The sequence below is a fragment of the Cebus imitator genome, unplaced genomic scaffold (assembly GCF_001604975.1).
Source record: "Cebus imitator isolate Cc_AM_T3 unplaced genomic scaffold, Cebus_imitator-1.0 Scaffold9, whole genome shotgun sequence".
NCBI classification, from domain to species: Eukaryota; Metazoa; Chordata; class Mammalia; order Primates; family Cebidae; genus Cebus; species Cebus imitator.
This window is the reverse complement of record NW_016107324.1, coordinates 3,356,780-3,379,030: the sequence shown is the minus strand read 5'-3', so window position 1 is coordinate 3,379,030 and position 22,251 is coordinate 3,356,780. Positions and strand designations below refer to the sequence as shown.

General features: G+C 37.5%; 1 protein-coding gene across 10 annotated transcripts in view; it reads right to left on the bottom strand.

Annotated features, from left to right (window-relative positions):
* The window catches only part of NCOA2 (nuclear receptor coactivator 2), a 306,209-nt gene that overhangs the window by 144,029 nt on the left and 139,929 nt on the right, over nucleotides 1–22,251 (bottom strand). The window lies entirely within an intron of this gene.

The following is a 22,251-nucleotide window of genomic DNA, read 5'->3' as shown; positions in this document are numbered from 1 at the left end:
AGAGGATGTGGAGAAATAGGAACACTTTTACACTGTTGGTGGGATTGTAAATTAGTTCAACCATTGTGGAAGACAGTGTGGTGATTCCTCAAGGACCTAGAAATAGGAATTCCATTTGACCCAGCAATCCCATTACTGGGTATATATCCAAAGGATTATAAATTGTTCTATAATAAAGGCACATGCACACATATGGTCACTGTGGCACTGTTTACAATAGCAAAGTCCTGAACCAACCCAAACGCCCATCGACGATAGACTGGACAGGGAAAATGTGGTACATATATACCATGGAATACTATGAAGCCATAAAAATCGATGAGTTCATGTCCTTTGTAGGTACATGGATGAACCTGGAAACCATGATTCTCAGTAAAGTGACACAAAAACAGAAAACAAAACACCACATGTTCTCACTCATAGGTGGGTATTGAACAATGAGAACACATGGACACAGGGAGGGGAGCATCACACACTGGGGTCTGTTGGGGGGCACTTGGGAGGGATAGTTGGGGGTAGGGAGTTGGGGAGGATAACATGGGGAGAAATGCCAGATATAGGTGATGGGGGAATGGAAGCAGCAAACCACATTGCCATGTATGTACCTATGCAACGATCCTGCATGTTCTTCACAGGTACCCCAGAACCTAAAGTGCAATAAAATATATATATATATATATATATATATATATATATATATATATATATATATATATATATATATAAAAACAGAGACCATACCTTTTATCCTCTAAACCCACAGCATCTATCCTAGTGCTGCTTCTATATGGTACATGGTCAAAATTTACATACTGATATTTCTTTTTCCTTAAAAAGGTGATTATGTTGCAACATGAAAAGATGCTTTTGACGAGGCCACTATAGATGGAGGAAAGAGCGAGACTTTTGTCTGAATACATATGCCAGATATGCAGTGCCTGGGCAAGTTACTTACCTGCCCCATCTTAGGTTCCTTATCTTTAAATGTGTCTTTGAGAGACAGAGGATATTTATACCATTGTACTGTTATTGTGAAGAGTCTATGAATTAAATGTAAAGCAATCAGCCCAGTGCATGGCATAGGAAGACATCAATTGATGGTAGCCACCATTAGCTCTTAGTTGGATATGATGTTCAGCAGAAAGAAGAAACAATATCTGTGTATCAAAACTGTAGGCCGGGTGTGGTGGCTCACGCCTGTAATCCCAGCACTTTTGGAGGCTGAGGCGGGTGGGTCACCTTTAGTCAAGAGTTTGAGACCAGCCTGGCGAACATGGCGAAACCCCACCTCTACTAAAAATACAAAAATCAGACAGGCATGGTGGCGAGTGCCTGGTGTCCCAGCTACTTGGGAGGCCAAGGCAGAAGAATCACTGCAATCTGGGAGGCGGAGGTTGCAGTGAGCCGAGATCACGCCACTGCACTCTAGCCTGGGATACCAAAAAATGATGAGAGTCAGGTTAAGCTGGATGAGACTAGAGATCATTTTCATTCTAATTTTCAAGCTTTTAATAATGCTGTTGTCATCATTTAAAAATATGACAAAGACCAGGCACGGTGGCTCATGCCTATAATCCCAGCACTTTGGAAGGCAGAGGTGGGTGATCACTTGAACTCAGGAGTTTGAGATCAGTGTGAGCAACATAGTGAAATCTGTCTCTACAAAAAATACAAAAATTCGCCAGGTGTTGTGGTGCACATTTTGTAATTCCAGCTACTGAGGAGGCTGAGGTGGGAGGATCATCTGAGCCTGGAAGGTCAAGGCCTGCACTGAGCCACAAATGTGTCACTACACTCCAGCCTGGTTGACAGAGTAAGATCCTGTCTCAAAAACAAAACAAAACAAAACAAAACAAAAAACCAAAAACAAAAAACCATGGCAGCTGAGCGTGGTGGCATGCCTGTGGTCCCACCTGTTCTGTAGGCTGAGGCGAGAGGATCACTTGAGCCCAGGAGGCAGAGGTTGCAGTGAGCTGACATCGTGCAACTGCACTCCAGCCTGGACATCAGTGAGACCCCATTTTTTAAAAAAGGCAAAAATGTTTATATAACCTCTAAAGCTGGGTGTGAAGGGTTCATGAAGGTTTACTATTCTAAATTTCTATAACACAAATGTTAAAAAATAGAGTCCACTGTACCAAAAAGTAACAAATCTTTAATCTACAAATATTTCTTCTTTATACATTATGACAACATATGTATTGATCAAAAATGAGATAACTGAAGGTGACATGTTAAACAAGCTACAGAGTGTGAACTTTTCAGTCATTTAAAATATCAATTTGTAAACCCATTGGCATTGCAATTCCATGCTATAATTAAATATCAGATTTTTAAAACCTAATATAATATCATGAAATAGTTAATCTATGCGTTAAATACATTTTTAAAATGCAGTGAGAAATAAGTTTCATAAATAGCAAGATATTAAGGGAAAAAGTAATACTGCCCATTCGTATTTGCTGTTTCCATTAGGCGGAGATCTGCATAGAATTAAGTCACTTGAGCCTCTGACCTCCTTCCTCAGGTGAGCCAGGGACAGAGGAAATGCCCATCTTTGAATATCTTGCTTATGGTATCATCCTACTAACATTAACTAGAGATTGTGTTTTTTTGATGTGTACGAAAATGAGCCTTAGAAAAGGCCCAACTGTGCTAAGCTAGCAGGGACTGCTATTTTGTAGGGTTATTTCCAATAAAAGGCTTATGCAAACAGCAGTGCATAAATGTCTATGATACTACTGCAGTAGATTATACCCACACAAAAGAGGGCTGAGGAGAAGGACTATAGAGTGCAATCACTTCTAAATACAACTCTGCCAAGTTACTACTTCATGAAATGAAATAATATACAAATAGCATACTATATTTCCATCTCAGCATTTGTACTTCATCCAAGGATTTCAGAGGCTTGAAACGACTAAGTTAGATTTCCTCCTAATTAGTGCACTGTAAACCACTCTAAAGTAAGTTGCCTTTAAAAACGTATTTACTCCTTCAAGTCACTGGAGTACCACTAGGTTAAAACTGAAATTCTTAAGTGACCTGTTAACCAGAGTTAATGAGAATCCTAGCGGTCTATCCAGGTTATACCTTATAAACCTTGGGCTTCCAAAAACTCCAGAAGCTCAGAGAAAGATCACAAGAATTTGATTCACTGATTAATCCAGCTCTTTGAGATTAACATTATTCCCAAATAAGTCTCTGAGAGTTTTAATGAACAACTAGAACTGTAAAAGGGGCTAAAATGAATGTGAGAGCCATATAGTCCTGGGACTCTCAGAGTCACCCATTTCAAATTCTCAGACTTGTAACCATTGCCTCTGGTTAGACTTTCCTGGTACAGTCATTCCCTATATCCACAGGGTATTGGTTCCAGGACTTCCCATGGATGCCAAAATCCTCAGATGCTCAAGTCTCTGATATAAAATGATATTTGGTTATAACATATACACATACTTCAAATCGTTTCTAGATTACTTATAATGCCTAATACAATGTGATATATAAGTAACTGTTATATTGTGTTGCTTTTTAAATTTTTACTGTTTTTACTGTTTTTTAAAATATTTTTGATCTACAGTTGATTGAATTCAAAGATGTGACACCTGCAAATATGGAGGGCTGAATGTGTCTAGCTTTAGAATCATTTACCTACTAAGTAAGGAAAGAATCTCCTGAACAGTTAGTAAGTCAAAAAGTCACTGAAAGCAGATAGTAGACGATGCCACTTAAGTAGTAGTAGTGAGTGGCTGGCTGCAGTGGCTAACACCTGTAATCCCAGCACTTTGGGAGGCTGCGGCCAGAGGATCGCTTGAGCCCAGGAGTTCAAGACCAGCCTGGGCAACATAGTGAGACACTGTATCTATTTTTTTAAAAAATAAAACAAAATATAATGTTAGAGACCATGGAGCTTTCAGGGTACAACATATGCTTTGACCATGATGGCTTAACGGCCCTATATACCTTCTTCCCATCCTTAACTGTGGTGGGTTAGCCAGATTTGCTCTTCTGACTCTACGATTCTCTACTTATCCTATGTATTAACTTTTCCCAAATAAAGTCAAAAGAAAGTGACAATCACACACATTAGGAGACTGATGAAACCTGGCTCCTCAATGTATCAAATATTATACAACTCCCTGATATTAAGACTTTTATGTCATTTTTCTTGGACAGCCTACTTTAATGAGGATCAGATTAATTAATGTTTTCATTTATTCAGAGATTTGGCCATACAAATAGAACTGTCAAAGACAAAAAGCTACTTTCTGTAGAGATGTTATATTCTGAGGCAAAAAATTATTCACCTATTCCAAATTTCCACAAGCACAAGAGACACTTGTGACAAAAGGTGCTAGGGAACATGTATTTTAGGTTTGTCTATAAGACTGCATCTCTCACAGCATTATCACTACTTCTGAGCACCTTCAGCCTGTTCTGACTCAACTTCAAGTGTCACCTGTTAAATGCTTTTGAATGAGGTTGATTTCTTCCACCTTTCCTTTACTTTATTCTGTTTTCTACTTATTCTTGTCTTCCTCTTAAATTTTTGTGAAGATTATTTATCATTGTAAGGAAGAGAGTGGAAACTGCAGTCACAGTGGCAAGCATGGGAAAACAGAGCAAAAATCTTTAGCAGAAAAGAGACCTAATTCAAAGGCTCATAAGCCACAGTAATAGTTATAATAATGGAAAAGTATTTTAGGTACCTAACTTTGTGTCTTCTTGTTCCTTCTCTTTCTTTTTTTAGCTCCAAGTTAATTTTATCCAACAAATATGTATTCAATACCAATGACGCATAAGGCACTAGGTCTCCAGGACAAAATCCCTGCCCTCTAGGGACTCATAATCAAAGAGGAAAAACAGAAAAGCAGGCAAAACTTACAAAATATAATCAGAATGCCATAGTATAAATTTATCAAAAATGATACTCGAAATAGAGACAATAGTTAGGAAGTGTGCAATATCATTGAGAAATGATGAAACTATGAATTTAACCTTAAAATGTCAAATACTGCCCAAAAACAAAACAACAAAAACCTTCTCACATATATGGTCAAATGATTTTTGACAAGGGTACCAAGACCATTCAATGGGGAAAGGATAGTCTTTTCAACAAATAGTATAAGGAAAATTGGATATCCCCAGGCAAAAGAATGTTGGCGCCTTACCTTACATATACAAAAATTAACTCAAAATAATTAAAAGACCTAATTGTAAGACAGCAAAAGTTAAACAATACTTATAAGAAAACACAGGGGAAAAATTTCATGACATGGGATTTGGTATTTCTTATATACGGTATCAAAAGCATGGGCAATACAAGAAAAATAACTTGGACTTCATCAAAATTAAAAACTTTGGGTATCAAAATGCACTATCAACAGAATGGAAAGGCAACCCATGGGACAGGGGGAGAAAACTACAAACTGCATATTTGATAAGGGATTGACATCCAGATTATAGGAAGAATTCCTACAACTCAATAGCAAAAAACAAGGAACCTGACGTAAAAACTGGCAAAGGACTTGAATACACGTTTCTCCAAAGAAGACATACAAATGGCCAATAAGCACATGGAAATATGCTCAACATGAGTAATCACTAGGGAAATGCAAATCAAAAGCACAATAAGATACTACCTCACACTACTAAGAAGCCTTTGATGGCTATCATCAAAAACATAGAAACTATAACAAATGTTGGTGAGAATGCAGAAAAACTAGAACCCTTGAGCATTACTGATGGCACATAAAATGGCACAGCCACAGTGGAAAACAAAAATTTAAAAAAATACATGATCCTACAATTCTACTTCTGGGTATGTATCCAAAAGAACTGAAAGTAAGGATTTGAATAGATATAATGCATGTTCATAGTAGCATTATTCACAATAGCCAAAAGGTGGAAGCAACAAGTGTCCATTGACAGATGAATAAACAAAATGTGGTACATAATACAATAAAATATTATTCAGCCATGAAAAGGAAATTTGGACACCTGCCACAACATAAATGAACCTTGAAGACATTATGCTAAGTGAAATAAACCAGTCACAAAAAGACAAAGATTGTATCATTCCACTTACATGAGGTATCCAGAATAGTCAAAATCTTTAAGTTGCTACAGCAATTAGAACGGTGGTTATCAGGGGCGGAGCGGCAGGGGCAGGTAGAAATGGGGAGTTAGGGTTCAATGGGTAGAGTGTTTAATGGGTAAAGGAAGATGGAAAAATTGTGGAGACGGATGTTGTTGATAGTTGTATAACAATGTGAATATTCTTAATGCCACACAATGATACATTTAAGAATGGTTAAAATGGTCAATTTTATGTGTATGATACTTGTTTGAAACTTTATCATACTTTTTTGAAAAGTCTAATACAAATATTTCTTTACTTAGCAAATGTAAAAAGTACCTCTCAAATTTTTGCTTATACTTTCAACATTCTAACTCAATGAAAGAACATTCTTTGTCCGGGAATTTGGAAAGACTTACTTTGATTCACAGGAAGTAAACAAAATAGAAAAAACAGCTCTATACCTCAGTGGTTAAACTCAGGATACCTCTGACCCAGTAAAGAGAGAAGCAAAGGGCAATAGACACATGACCATTCTTTCAGGAAAGAGATGTCTGGTCTGTTCTACAATGATTGGAACCCCCAAGTCTGTCACATCCACCTGCTGTGTGCCCAAGGTTTCAAGTGACTCATGTTCATTTGTCAGTAGTTTGGTAAGTAAAATACCCAAGAATTTAAGAGTATTTTCTGCCAAAAGTAACAACACAAGAGATCAGAATCATGTATCAACTAAGCACGAGAAACTCATAAGTAGTATACAGAACAATTTTATTTCAGAAGTGAAAGAACTAATAATTTACATGTGTGCCTTAAGCAAGCCATGAAAAGCATACATAGGTAATTCTATATAGCCCAAACTAATAGATAATTCCTAGTTTATTTATATTTTACTGTGTAATACGGTAATAAGTACACACTAATTCAAAGACAAAAATACACAGACACAAAATCCAACTTTGAATCTCTGAAGGGTGAGCCTTACTGTGGAATCTATCACGTTGGGCACATGTACAACACATATGCTGTAGTTACCTCCTCTCCCCTCACGCAGCAGACGTTGCCAATTAATCACTTCTAAGCCTGTATGTGGCCTCTCAATTCTCCTCAACACAGCACTCCAGGCAATCGCTATAATCAATAGAAGTTGGCACCAGAGACTGAAGCATGCTTGCCACCCCAGCTCCAAGGTGAGAGTCGGGGACAGATTGGATGTAACCGTGAATCACACACAAAGAAGATCCAATAGAACCTCTGCTAATGGAAAGAAGATCTACACACAACAGCTTTTCAACAGCGGCTTGCTACATGAATGGAAACTGAATCTGCAGATTTGAAGCAGCTACCTTTTCCTTCCTAAGCCTGTTTTGGATGTGAATAAAGATCCAGCCAAGTCCTCAGTGATTTAATAAGCTCCGTGGTTCTTTACATACAGAGAGCTTTTATCCTTGTCATAATTAAAGAACTGAGGGATACATTTAAGGATATGTTCTTAAGAGTTATGTTACTGCTACTACAGAAAACCTTCCCTAGCAGAAGGGGAAGGTTTCCAGATTGGCCAGCCACTCACCACCTGTCCCTCCAATTTTGCTCCTTCCTCCCAGGTTTCTACTCAAACTACATTCCCAACCATTCCTAGAGACCAGCTGGCAGAATGGCAAGCAAGGAAATGGAGGCAGATTTGCAACTGTCAAAAACATTTTTCAGAGACAAGATCTCAACCAGGCTGCCATTGCTAGTAAGTGAATCTTGACAAGAACAGGGACCAAAGGGCAGATTTTACAGTGCCAGTGCATGGAAGGTTTGGGTCCACAGCTGCCTTACCCAGTCAGGTCAAACCATGAAGAAGCAGTGGTATTGTTTTTGTTGTTTCGTTATATTTTCCAATATAAACATGGCCAACTTCACTGTAAAGGTGCCCCATTCTTGATACCATTTGACAGACTAAAGAGAAATAAAAAAGCAATAAAGGCACACTATTTTATTAATTTTAAAATCAAACACTTTTAGTGTTTACCATATGCCAAATACTGGTCTAAGCTTTTTATTAATATTCTCATCCATCTTTTTTCACAGTACCATGGAGCTGGTACTGTTATGTCTCCCAACTTACCCACGAGGAAACCGTGGCACAGAAAAGTCAAGTAAAACTAAAGTAAATGGGTTAGGATTGGAATTCATACAGTCTGATTGCGGAGTCTGTGCTCTCAATCATGATACAAAAAGAACAGACGGTACCTGTGCCTAGCTGTCTCATTGGTTCCTCCAAATATCATGAGATTGGTTTAATCCTCCCTTTAGAGATGAAAAAACTGAGACACAGACTGCAAAACACTAGTTATTTACTGGGCACAAAAAACGTGCCAGCCACTCTGATAGGCGTTATCTTTTCATCCTCAACAGCCCTATGACAGAGGTACTAGCTTAGTCCACTTTACAGATAAAGAAAATAGGACGCAGAGAGAAGTCTGCTATAATTAGGGCCAAATTAGTAAGAACAGAAGAAATTTAAACTCAGATCAGTTTAGTCCCAAATCCCTGGTTTTTCCCTTCTAATGCTGTTATAAATAAAACCTCATGTATCAGCTACAATAACATGTAAGGCATTGTTAGGGTTACAAAGATGATTCAATTCCACTAAGATGATTTGAAAGGTCATTCAAATCACTATGATTGCCATACATTTATTCAAGGATAGTTGCTTGGGGTCCTTCCTATATGTGCTTGGGGGTGCTGTTCTAGGCAATGCATATAGCAGCAAACAAATCAGATAAGTATCTTTTTCCTCCTGACCTAACAATCTAGAGACAGACAATAAACAAGATAAATGAGGAAAAGATATAGTATGTGAGATGATGATAAGCACTAAGGGGGAAGAGCAGCAGGCAGGAGGATTAGAGAAGACAGGAGGTGGACATATGAGACGGGGCCGCCGGGGCCTCCCTTGCGCTTTGCTAAACCTTCAGCCAGGCAGCATGCCTCGCATCACTATGACAGCCAAAACCACCCCCTCCAACTTTCCAAATGCCATAGGGTCATTCACCCTTGAGAATCACACAGAGACTATAGTTTCTTGCCATTCTGTGAAGTCTTGTACAATTTGACCTCTATCAGAAAACTTTTTCACTATTGTCCCTTGGCTTCAATAACACTGCACTATCTTGCTTTTCCCTTCCTACCTCCCTGACCTGTCTTAGGTCTACATCTCCCCGTCACTGAGCACTACCCCCGCAACAACAGCAAAAAAAAAAAAAGATGGGCATTTCTTTTTTTCTTTTGAGACAGAATCTCACTCTGTCACCCAGGCTGGAGTACAGTGGCATGATTTTGGCTCACTGTAACCTCTGCCTTTCCAGGCTCAAGTGATCCTCTCACCTCAGTGTCCCTAGTAGCTGGGATCAGAGGCAAGCCACCATGCTTGGCTAATTTTTTATATTTTTTGTATAGACAGGATTTTGTCATGTTGCCCAGGCTGGTCTCAAATTCATGAGCTCAAGTAATCCACCAGCCTTGGCCTCCCAAAGTGCTGGGATTACAGGTGTGAACCACTGTGCCTGGCCTGATGGGCATTTCTTGAATAACATCCTCGCCCTTTCTTCTCACTATAAAGCTGCTCCTTGAAATCTTGTCTGCTGATGCAGTATCAAAAATCATATCCATGTAAATGGGACCCAATTTTCATCTGTAGCTTCAAGATATTACCTTAGTACCCAACTTTCAAGCTCTCATGAACATCTCTCCCTAGATGTATCCAAAATTGAACTCCTCACCTTTCTGAGGAACTCTTTCTTTATCTGCTACTTTTTTTCCCCTGGAGAGGGGAGATGGGAAATCTGTATCTGCTACTTTTCATTTCATCAGTCACCAGCAAATTTTTAAAACTCCGTTTTTCTCTTAATCTTCAAACCCAATCGATTTCCAAGACCCTTAGATTCTACTTTTGCAGTTTCTCTATCATATCACCTCCTTTCCAATCCCTCGGCAATCCCCAGGATTCTTTTCTTCAGAAACCCCACCACCAGTAACTTCTCTCCATGCCAGCTCTCTCCCTTACTCAGTTATCCTATAATTAGCACCAAGTTATTAGGTCATGATTCCCTCACGTGTAACCTGGGGATGAAAATTACTGTACAGTACTGATTTGAGGATTAAACATGATTATATTAACCATCTAACATAGTTCTTAACATATAGACGGAACTCAATAAATATAATTTTTCTTATTCTTACTCTGTGAAATCAAAACAGGGATCTGGCATTCAGGAGCCTGTGTAATCTACCCAGTTTTCCAGCTCTGTAGCCCAAATATTCCCCTAGCTGTATGGTCTGGGTTCCAGCCAAACTCATACTGTATGCAGTATCCTTTAACTTGGCCTGACATTTTCATGCAAACATATCATTGCTCATGCTTTCCACCCTTCCATTTTGAGTGATCTTTCCTTCCATCCTCTGCCTACCTAAGTCTTACTGATCCTCAAAGGTTTATTATCTCAATAGGTGCTGCCTCACAAAGCCTTTCCTAAGTGCTTCATACAAGTGAGACCTTCCCCTCTCTCAATCCCTAGAAACCATCAGGCTACTCTGACAGAGCCTTTTGGTCAGTGTATAAATATGTGCCTGTATCAGGAAACAAGATAAAAAAGTGGAAAACTCTTCATGTTATATCATGGTTATTACTACCTATGTATTTATTTTGCCTTAAGTATATTATATACATAAAATAGATCAGCATAATGATTGTTATTACTCATCTTCATATTCCCTACAGGACTTAAATTATGATACCTTGGTATATAATGTAAACTTATATTTTATGGTAGTCAAATTTATTTTGCTACATTTCAATAACATTTCATTTTAGAGAATTGTAAAGGGTTTCAGAGAAAATTAATTATTACTAAAAGACATGGAAGAGAAATTACTATTATTTGTAAAATGTAAGAAGAAATATACATATAGCAATTATGTACATAAAACTTTACCATGATTTAAATATATAAAACTAGAAACAGAATTGAGTCTTAGACACTTGTCTTCAAACTTCAGTTGAAAAAATATTATCAAAGCAATGATTAAATAAATACAAGAATTACTCAATAAAATTTCAATCCTTATACTAAATGTTATTACAAACTTCTGTGTTTTGTTATTAAGAGATGTTCTCGCACATAAGTCTTATAACCGAGAATCACTATGCCATTTGTAAACAGAAATTAACATGACTGAATAAACAACAAATGCACTGTACGAAGTCCCTGATTCGGTGTAAAACACAAGGCTTATTAGTTAGTGGGGTGAGTCAAATACAAAGCATAAAGAAAATCTGACAACAAGATAACTCCTCTAAGTCATCCCTTCCTGCTCAACACCACTACCAGGAAACAAAGTTAGACCCATAACCCTCCCTAACAAAGTTATTCAAAACAAAATCAAATAAAGATCCATTATCCAGTAGCTTAGATGCTGTTAATGTATGAATATATGCTTAGACAATGAAAATGAGTCTTTGTGTTTTTTTTTGGTTTTTCTTTTTTGAGACAGGGTCTCAGTCTATCACCCACACAGGAGAACAGTGGTGTAATCACAGCTCGCCACAGCCTCGAACTCCTAGGTTCAAGTGATTCCCCAGTCCAGCTAATTTTTAAATTTTTTGTAGAGACAAGGTTTCATCATGTTGCCCAAGCTGACTTCGAACTCCTGGCCTCAAGCAATCTGCCCGTCTCAGCCTCCCAAAGTGCTAGGATTACAGGCATGAGGCACCGTGTCCGGCTGGAAATGAGTCTTTAACATCTCAAATGTATTATTTCTTGGCCTGAAACTTCCAAGAGAATTTTAACTCTAAACAAACAAGGTAGAGTCTAATGATGATGAAGAGTCTATCTACATGTGGGGCTAAGGTAGGCACATACCTAACTATTTGCTTTAAACTTTATAATGAACAAATTAACTGTTCAACTTCTAGTTGAACTAGTTGAAATATCAAAAGTACAATTATACAGTCAATTTAAAATTACTGAATAGTACACTAACATCCATATTCTACTCTGAAAGATACTAAAGGCTGTCCATTTGTTTTTCTTAAAAGCAGGAACAGTAACACTTATTTTAATAGGAAATCTATTCCTTAAAAAACTATCAAGTAAAAGTTTCTAGCTAAAAATACTTAACTAAAACAATTACAAAATGCTCACTGAAAAAGGGGAAGAAACACTATAATTACTGAAACATAAATTAATGAGTAAACAAAGCAGACATTTTACTGGGAAATGTACACTACCCAGGCCCCTATTATAGGTGATGATAAAGATAAAACAGCATGTTACATAAAGGTGACTCTTCAAAGCTAACCCTCTCCCTCACATGACAATATGCTTTTATAGAAAAAAATTATAAAATCTTATGCATGCTCCAGATGAGAATAAAAAAGTGGATACACCAAATTATGAATAAAATGACTAACCACTGCAGACACATCTAAGTCTTCATTTAGGAAAACATGTAAAATAAGTTAAAAATTTAAAACTTCAGTAATATGGAAGATATTATAAAATAATTATAGTACAAAAAATTAGCAAGCACCTCACACTTTTTTTTTTTTTTTTTTTTTTTTTTGAGACGGAGTTTCACTGTTGTTACCCAGGCTGGAGTGCAATGGCGCGATCTCGGCTCACCGCAACCTCCGCCTCCTGGGTTCAGGCAATTCTCCTGCCCCAGCCTCCTGAGTCGCTGGGATTACAGGCACGCGCCACCATGCCCAGCTAATTTTTTGTAGTTTTAGTAGAGACGGGGTTTCACCATGTTGACCAGGATGGTCTCGATCTCTTGACCTCGTGATCCACCCGCCTCGGCCTCCCACAGTGCTGGGATTACAGGCTTGAGCCACCGCGCCCGGCCTGCACCTCACACTTTAATACCCTCTAAATATCAAAGCTTCAAATTAATTTTGAGACCAGCTAATATTTATTGAGTGCTTAGTAGGTGCTAAGACTAGTGTTACGCACTTTATAGACATCTCCTTTAACAACATCCCTATGAAGCAGGTATTTCTACTGACCCTCATTTCATAGTAAGTGTCAGAGCTTGGTTTCAAATCCAGAGTCTCACTTGGTTATTTAACTACTATTCTCTTTACTGTATTAACTTTCATGTAATTTTAATGATTAAGCATATACACAGGATAATCAATATGTCCAGTCCTCTGGTCCTACAGGAGTTACCATATGGATTTTAAAAACTTACACACCTTAAAGTACCTTTACAAGGAGGAGAGAAGACAGGGGAAAGTTAAATTAGGGTTACTCTTATTGCAGTTCCTTGAATCGTAGCCCAAATACAGGCTTGGCTGGGACTGCTGTGGGAAAGATACAAAGGCACAATCAAGCACCCATGCTGCCAGGCAAAGCCAGGTCTCTCAACAAATGGAATACCAACTTTTAAACAGGTTTACATAAGCTTGGTTGGGAAGGAAGGACAAGGGGCCAGCGGACACAAGCGCTAAAAAAACGGTGGCGGTCAATGTGGTACAAGGGAAGAAGGTCTGAGAAGGTTGCTGTAATTTCAGCCTTGATCCAACAGAGACTGTATTTATCTTTAGGGAAGTAAAGTACAGTAGACCCCCTCACCCTCGAGGGGCATGTTCCAAGGCCTTTGAGTGGATGCCTGAAACCACAGATACCATTGAACTCCGTATATACCGGTTTTTTCTATGCATACATACCTATAAAGTTTAATTTATAAATTAGACACAGTAAGAGATTAACAACAATAGTTAATAATAAAATAGAATTATAACAATATACTGTTTACAATCTCATGAATAGAAGATTCATTATTACTAATATTTTGGCAACCTCAGCCTATGTTTTTGTTTTTTTTTTGGTCAATAACTTTCATCTTTTCACTTAAAAAAAAGCATTTCACAGCTCTCTTTGGAGCATCCAAATTGCCAGGATCAATACTCTTGTAATAAGGGTCACTGGAACACAAGTACTGGGATACCTAGACAGTTAGTTGACCTGATAACCGAGCTGGCCACTAGGTGTCTGACAGGTGGGCAGCAATGAGGGACAAAGAGAAGATTTATCTCCTGGGCAGGACAGAGCAGGATGGCTGAAAATTTCATGACAATCCCCAGAACTACATGCAATTTAAATCTGATGAATTATTTCTGGAATAGTCCATGTAATAAATTTGGGCCATTGTTGACCGTAGATAACTGAAACCATGGATAAGGGGGTACAACCGTAGTGACCAAACAGATTACTCCATCTCATGTAAGTGGTATGATCCTTTTTGCAAAAAAAGATCACCTTTCTCACCAAAGTTGATCTAATACAGATCAGATACAGAATTCTATCATACTAACAGAGCTAGTTAACAAAGGGTTAAAAATTCCACCTGAAGTATTCGGAATATATCAATACCTACAAGTCAATACAAAAAACATCACGGTATAGCAAAATGAATGAAATATATTAACAGGAAATTCAAAAGAGGGGATCAGAATGGCCACTATGCACTGTGTAATCTCAACAGTAATCAGAAAATGCAAAATAAAATTGAATAGTGAAATACCATTTCATACCCCTAATGTTATAAAAAATTAAGTCTTAAAAAAACAGTCGGCCAGTGCCATGGCTCACACCTGTAATCCTAGCATTTTGGGAGGCTGCAGTGGGCAGATCAACTGAGGAAAGGAGTTTGAGACCAGCCTGACAAACATGGAGAAACCTCGTCTCTACCAAAAATACAAAATTAGCCAGGTGTGGTGGCGCATGCATGTAATCCCAGCTACTCGGAAGGCTGAGGCAGATGAATTGCTTGAACCCAGGAGGCGGAGGTTGCTATAAGCCGAGATTGAGCCATTGCACTTCAGTCTGGGCAACAAGAGTGAAACTCTGTCTCAAAAAAAAAAACAAAACCACCACCAACAACAAAAGAAACTAAACACAGAACACACACACAGCAAAACAAAACAAAAAACAGTCTTGGCTCATGCCTGTAATCCCACCACTCTGGGAGGCTGAAGCAGGACTCAGGCCAAGGACTAAGGACTGCCTGAGGCCAAGAGTTTGAGATCAGTCTGGGCAACATAATAAAATAATTAGCTGAATATGGTGGCATACACCTGTAGTCTCAGCTACTTGGGAGGCTGAGGTGGGTGGATCCCCTGATCCCAGGAATTGGAGGCTACAGAGAGTTGTAATAGTGCCACTGCATTCCAGCCTGGGCAACAGAATGAGACTCTATCTCTTAACAACAGTAACAACAAAGTCTTATACCAAATGTCAACCAATATACTTCAGACTCCAATGTAAATTTGGATAAGTTGAAAATATTTAATGAATCTAAAAATCACATGCAACTCAGTCTAGGGTAATTACCATCATAGGTAATACCCTAAAGAAACTGTCATATCTACATAAGGTATCATGAACAAAAATGTTCACCACTGGAATGCTTGAAACTGGAAAAAATTTGAAACAACTAAATGCAAATCAAGAGAAAAACTGATAAGTTGTGTATGTTCACAAAATGGAATATTTCACAACATCTGACTGACTTGCAACTATACAGATATTACCACCCAAAATCTCCAGGTTATAGGAAAAAAAAGAAATTGCAGAATAAAATGGACAGTATGCTATTTAACTGAATTTTAAAACCTAAAAAATAGTAAATATTATAAAGAAATACACTGTAAATAAACTTTTTCTTAAATGGGTATAACACACAATAAATTCTGGATAGCACTTACCTCTAAGAAAAGAGAATGATATAAATAATCCAAAAAGAAGCTTTAAAAGTACATGTATAGACTCAATGTTTATGGGGCACAATATTCATACATTGAAGTCCTGCCCCCTAATGCGATAGTATTTGGAGGTGAGGTCTTTTGGGAATAATTATGTTTAGAAGAGGTCATGAGAATGGAATCTTCATGATGGAATTAGTGTCCATGTAAGAGACCAGGGACTTCCCCTTTCTCTTTCTCTCCCTGCCATGTGAGGATACAGCAAGAAGGCTACCATGTGTGAGACAGGAAGAGAGCTCTCACTGGGATCCATGCTGGCACCGTGATCTCAGACTACCAGACTGTAAGAAATAAATGTCTATTGTTTCAGTCACCCAGTCTATGGTATTTTGTTATAGCAGCACAAGCTGAGACAGTAAGTGTTATATTTTTCAATTGGTAAAAAATAACAAAAAAACCCTAAAATCCATATTAAGAGAATGACATAGCGTGGCAGTTCTCAGTTAGAACACACGAACAAGATACTGGTTTTCAGAGAACAACTTTAAGACTATTATCCTATATGTAGTCCTATTTTTTTTTTTTTAACTGACTTTCTCTTCTTCAAAACAGTAGTCAGGTTCTGACAAATCTTTTTGATGTCAGAGATACTCAGTCTATTTGAAATGCCATCCCTACTGTTCTATGCCAACACATGGCCTCTCTCACTAGTCTTTTCACCTCTGGTCTTTTTCTCTCCAATTTCCAAATTCACCCTGTGTACCAAGAGCAAACCAGAAACTTTTTAATTTACTTTTTTTTAAAAAGAGACAGAGTTGGCCAGGTGCGGTGGCTCACCTCTGTAATCCCAACACTTTGGAAGGTTGAGGTGAGTGGATCACGAGGTCAGGAGTTTGAGACCAGCCTGGTCAATAGGGTGAAACGCTGTCTCTACTAAAAATACAAAAATTAGCTGGGCATGGTGGCGTGAGCCTGTAGTTCCAGCTACTCAGGAGTCCCAGCTGCTCAGGAGGCTGAGGCAGGAGAATTGCTTGAACCCAGGAGGCAGATATGCAGTGAGCAACACCACTGCACTCCAGCCTGAGCAACACTGCGAGACTCCATCTCAAAAAAAAAAAAAAAAAAAAGGTAGAGTCTTGCTCTGTCACCCAGGCTGGAGTACAGTGGCACTATCACAGCTCACTGCAGCCTCAAACTCCTGGGCTCAAGTCATCTCCTGTGTCAGCCTCCTGAGTAGCTGGGACCACAGGCACAGGCCACCATGCCTCAAGAGGAAATGAATCTACATAAAATGTGACTTTAGTAATGTCACTTGTTAGCTCCTGGAATTTAACTCTTTGACAGAAGCCACTGCTGAACAATAAAATGAAAACTCCTTAATCTAGCATGTAAAGGTCTCTAAGCCTGGATCAAAGCTGTATTTCTAACTACACCTTCCATTACTCTATACAAATGACTCCCTCTAGCCAAACTACTCTATTCAAAGCCCTGTATGGGCTTTGCTCATTGTCACCTCTTCTGTGGTCATCCTGTGTCACCTGTTTGGAATGCCATCCTCTCTAACACCACCCTTCTCAGAGTATCTAAATTTTAGTTGTCTTCTAAGAGTGTGTCACAAGTCTTATCTAATCCATTAATCCCTCTCTAACCAATACACTCTAATTTAGACTCATTGATCAATCAATATTTATTAGATGCCTAGCATGCGACAGGAGACACAGTTCTGGGGGCACTCATAGAATGCCTATATATATCACACGAGTTAAATAATGTTTTGCTCTTTTCGTTAATGTATATGTCAACCTCAACTACATTACGTGCTTCTTAAAGACAAGGAGTTCATTTATCCCACAGAGCAATAACATAGTAATTTGTGTTTAGGGTTCAACATTCTCTGGTTAAATGAATTTTGAAATAAGTTATAATTATCTAATTTTTGACCCCAAATAATCAATGTCTGTCCTTGGAACTTTGAATAATTACAACATTTTCTTGTGAGATATATATATATATATATATATATATATATATATATATATACACACACACACACACACACACATACATACACACAACAAGAACAATGGACTTGGAGTCAGAAGATCTGTGTGGAACTTGGGCTCCACTATATTTTCTCTGTACATTAATCTCCATAAAATGAGAATACTTACACCTACCTGTGAAGACTGTTATGAGGAATAAGTAAAATTAGAAAAAGACATTTTATTGTGCTAGAAGCATACCTAGCACTCATTCATGAATCCAACAGATTTTTACTAGGTTATTTCAATTGATGCCAATATCCTCATTTCCTACCAGAAGAGCTAATAAAGATCTGCTTCCTTTTGGGTTTTTCTTTTCTTTGAGACATGGTCTCGCTCTGTCACCTAGACTGGAGTGTAGTGGCACAATCATGGCTCCCTGCAGGCCTCAATCTTCCAGGCTCAGGTGATCCTCTTGCCTCAGCCTCCCAAGTAGCTGGGACTACAGGCATGAATCACTATGCCTGATTCATTTTTTTTGTAGAGATGGGGTTTTGCCATGTTGCCCAGTCTGGAAGATCCATTTCCTCTCTGCTAGATGATAGGAATGCTGTGTTTGACTAATAAATGAAAGAAAGGAATGCCTACAGAAATATTCAATTAAAATATGTGAATTATATATAAATAATCTCCTAAGGCCATAAAATTATTCTATTTTAAAAATGTCTTTATTCTATTTATCACGTAAAGTACAAATGCTAGGTATTTATAGCCTTGCTAAAGTACTAATGAAAATGGAATTTGGAAAAGAATAGAGAAATTAACAAAATTGCAAATTATAATAAGTATGATCAAGAAAACTTTTAATTCCTCTTTCATAAAATCATTTCATATTTGACTTCCTATTTGAAGTAGGATATTTGAGAATTCATTATTGATCAACTAGCTGGTCTACCTGATTTTTCAGAAGAATTATCAACCTCGTTAGGAATCCCTGCTGCTCCTGCTGGATGAAGCTGCCCACAAGAGAAGCACCTGATTTTAAAATAATTTCAGATTGACTACAATTTCGAGTCTACCCTTGGGACCTTTCTTTGGAGTTCATATTTTAAATCATGATTTGTTCCCTATCCTCACTGTCTTTATATACAAGGCTCATCTCTTTTAATCTGCAGTGGCTTGAATCTCTCATTATCCCTCTGTTTCAGCTACTTGAGAAGTCCACTGCCCATCTTTGAGATTCATCCCAGAAAGATAATTTCAAGTAGACCACCTAGCCTCCATTATAGAGCTCGTCATAGTCCCTTTAAATTTAATGATAATCTAGCCATTTTTACATGACATGGCAACAAACAGAAATTTGCACATTTACCATTCAGTTGATAGGCAAGATTTTACATTAGGTACCGTTTGACTACTTTTGACTATTTTTGCCTTTATTTTTCTAAGTCACTTTTTCTATACCATAACGCAAAATCTAGGTAATTACTATATAATGCATAAGATTATAGGCTCTGATGTGAGACTAGTTCAAATCTGGGCTGCTCTGGTTATTAGCTGTGTTAACTTAGAAAAATTACTAGTATTTTTAGGCCTCAAGAAGAACCACCACCACTACTGCTTCACAGGGTTTTTGTTAATATTAAATGAGTTAGTACAAGTAAAACAGAAGAGCACCTAATGTGAATTCTGGACAAATCTTGCATTTTAAATATGGAGTAATAGTAGTTATTGGGGTAATAAGCTGTAAATATACTTTCAATGCTTAATAAGACTGAGCAAGTATCATTCTGGTTAGTACACTCTTTTGAGCTCAAAAAATTATAAATACAACACTCTCAGTTGTCTTCCCAGCTAGTCTGTAAAGATAAATATTTATAGATTCTTCTCCCTCAAGTTTATTATTATAATATAGAAAGTGGTTACTAGAAAAAGTATGGAAAACAGGGAAAAGTGAAGGGAGGGAGGGCATGCACATTTCCACTACCTGAAGATACTGTTTCACACTATGTGATGTATTTACTTTCCGGAATTTTATAACAAAAATGTAATTTAAAAAATCAGTTATATAAAATTAAATCCAACCATTCCTACATACCAGTATTATGAAAGTATTTTTCCTTGCTGGATCAGCCTTTGACAATATAATTTTTAATAGCAGCATAATATCCCATGTTGAATTCACATATTCTAAAGCAAAACTGGGCAGAACCTTCTTGTGACAACTGCAACCATGCCCCTGATTTTCACTTTAACACATAAGTATACTTGTCATAAAAGAATAGTGATGGGGGCGGGGCTAGGTGCATAATCCCACTGCTTTGGAGGCTAAAGTGGTAGGATCACTTAACACCAGGAGTTCAAGACCAGCCTGGGCAACACAGTGAGACTCTCTATCTCTTAAAAAAAATTAATTTAAATTAAAAAGAAAAAAAAAGAAGACGTCAATCAGGATCCACATTCATGGGTGTGCAGACTTTTTTCTACAGTACAAACACTGGCATCTTTCTAGTGTTTAGTATAGTCAAAAACGATGATGGCTGCACTAAGCTAATAAATACAGGAAGAAAAAATATTGAACCAAGTTGTGGCTTCAACTTAAATGCTAATTTTCATTAAGGAGTACTTCCAATTTTTCACTAGGACAAACCAATTAACAACTTCAATCAATATACAAAATACACATATTTGCATTCTAACTTAAGGCAAGTCAACCTAAATTCACCCACAGTAAGAAAAATTCACAGATGTGCCTATCTTGAAATTTAAATTTTCCATCTGGTAGCTTAAGGGTACCTCAGGTTATCAGATATTTAAAAAATACATATAACACAAATTTACTGAAACCCAATTATGAATTTTGCCAGATTCAACACATACTACTTTAATTGACTAACAGCAACCAGTAAAAATGTTTCATTTATTTAAAAAATTACCAGCCTGGGCAACATAAAGAGATCTCATCTGTTAAAAATTAGCCTGGCTCATTTTTAAATTTTAGCCTGGCTCATGCCTATAGTCTTAGCTACTGGGGATGCTGCAGTGGGAGAATTACTTGAGCCAGGGAGGTAGAGGCTACAGTGAGCAGTGATCTCACCACTGCACTCCAGCCTGGGTGACAGAGTGAGAGCTTGTCTCAAAAAAAAAAAAAAGAAGAAAAGAGAACATCAGAGAAGCAGCATGGTTTGATGAAAAGAGGCAATGAACTTGGAAGGCACAAACTTGGATTCGTGTCCCAGCAAGGCCTACAACTATGCAACAGCCAGAAAATTGTTTACTAACTCTAGGCCCTAACTTTAAAATGTAGTCCTTGAATGACACGATTCCTAGGGTCTCTTCCAGCTCTAAAGTAAAGACGCTAGGAAACAAAGATGATAATGCTACCACTATCTGGCATGCAGCTGACTACCACAGGACAGGCGACTTACTGATACACACCATCTCCTAAACCTGTAACTTTGTTCAGCACTGTCCCAGACAGTGTGTGCTACAGCGGGGTGGAGGTACAGGCGCAGCGGCCACCATAATCCTATTACTGTTATATAAATGTATTGTTTTCTTTAAAAGAAAAAAAAAACCACCACACATAAAAAATTCTGCTTTAGTCTTTTCTGCTACCTTGGTTCCCTATCCCCTTAACAATAACAACAACCAAATTAAAATTAAATATTTGAGTTGCTCTCATTAAAGAAACTTGCATTTACTTTTCAGGTACATAAGTAAAACTGTTTGGAAATCTGCCTAACCAATAGACATTAATATTGTCTGTTGAAAGAAAATAATGTTTGCATAGTTATTTAAAGGACACTATATGAAATGATGCTTAAATTCATTTATTTTGAACACATACCTATGAGCAATTAAAGATAAAAAGACAATGATGAATGATATGAATTTTCAAAGCACATTAAATTAGCATTGAAATTCTATGAATGTACTTTAGAATGTTAAGTTTGTTAATTTTTTGTTTGTTTGTAATATGCAGTAGAGGGGGAAATGTATGTTGAAAATACATCTTGGCTCATTAAAAACCCAACACAGGCATATGCGCTTTTTAAACATCTTTTTAAAGCAAGGAAGAGCTCTTTCTTTGCCATCTTTCAAATAAACATTCATTTTGGGTCCTGATTATAAGCAAGATACAGTATAGTAAGTGACAGATCTGCTGTGTCTTTGAGTTAATAAAAAATAATAAACAAGGTAAGCACCAGCGTACTGTGGAACACACTGAGATTATTAATATTAATTTTTTTACATATTTCAACTAAGTGTAGCTATAATGGGTACCCTAACTGTAAATTTAAACTGCTATGCTTATGTGAAGATTGTGTAATGCTCTTTTTCTTTTGTAATCTCTTAACTGGAAAACTAAGAATTTCTTTTCCTCCTTTAAAATTAAATGCTTTAATAAAGTAAGACTTTTAGGGGAACAAATT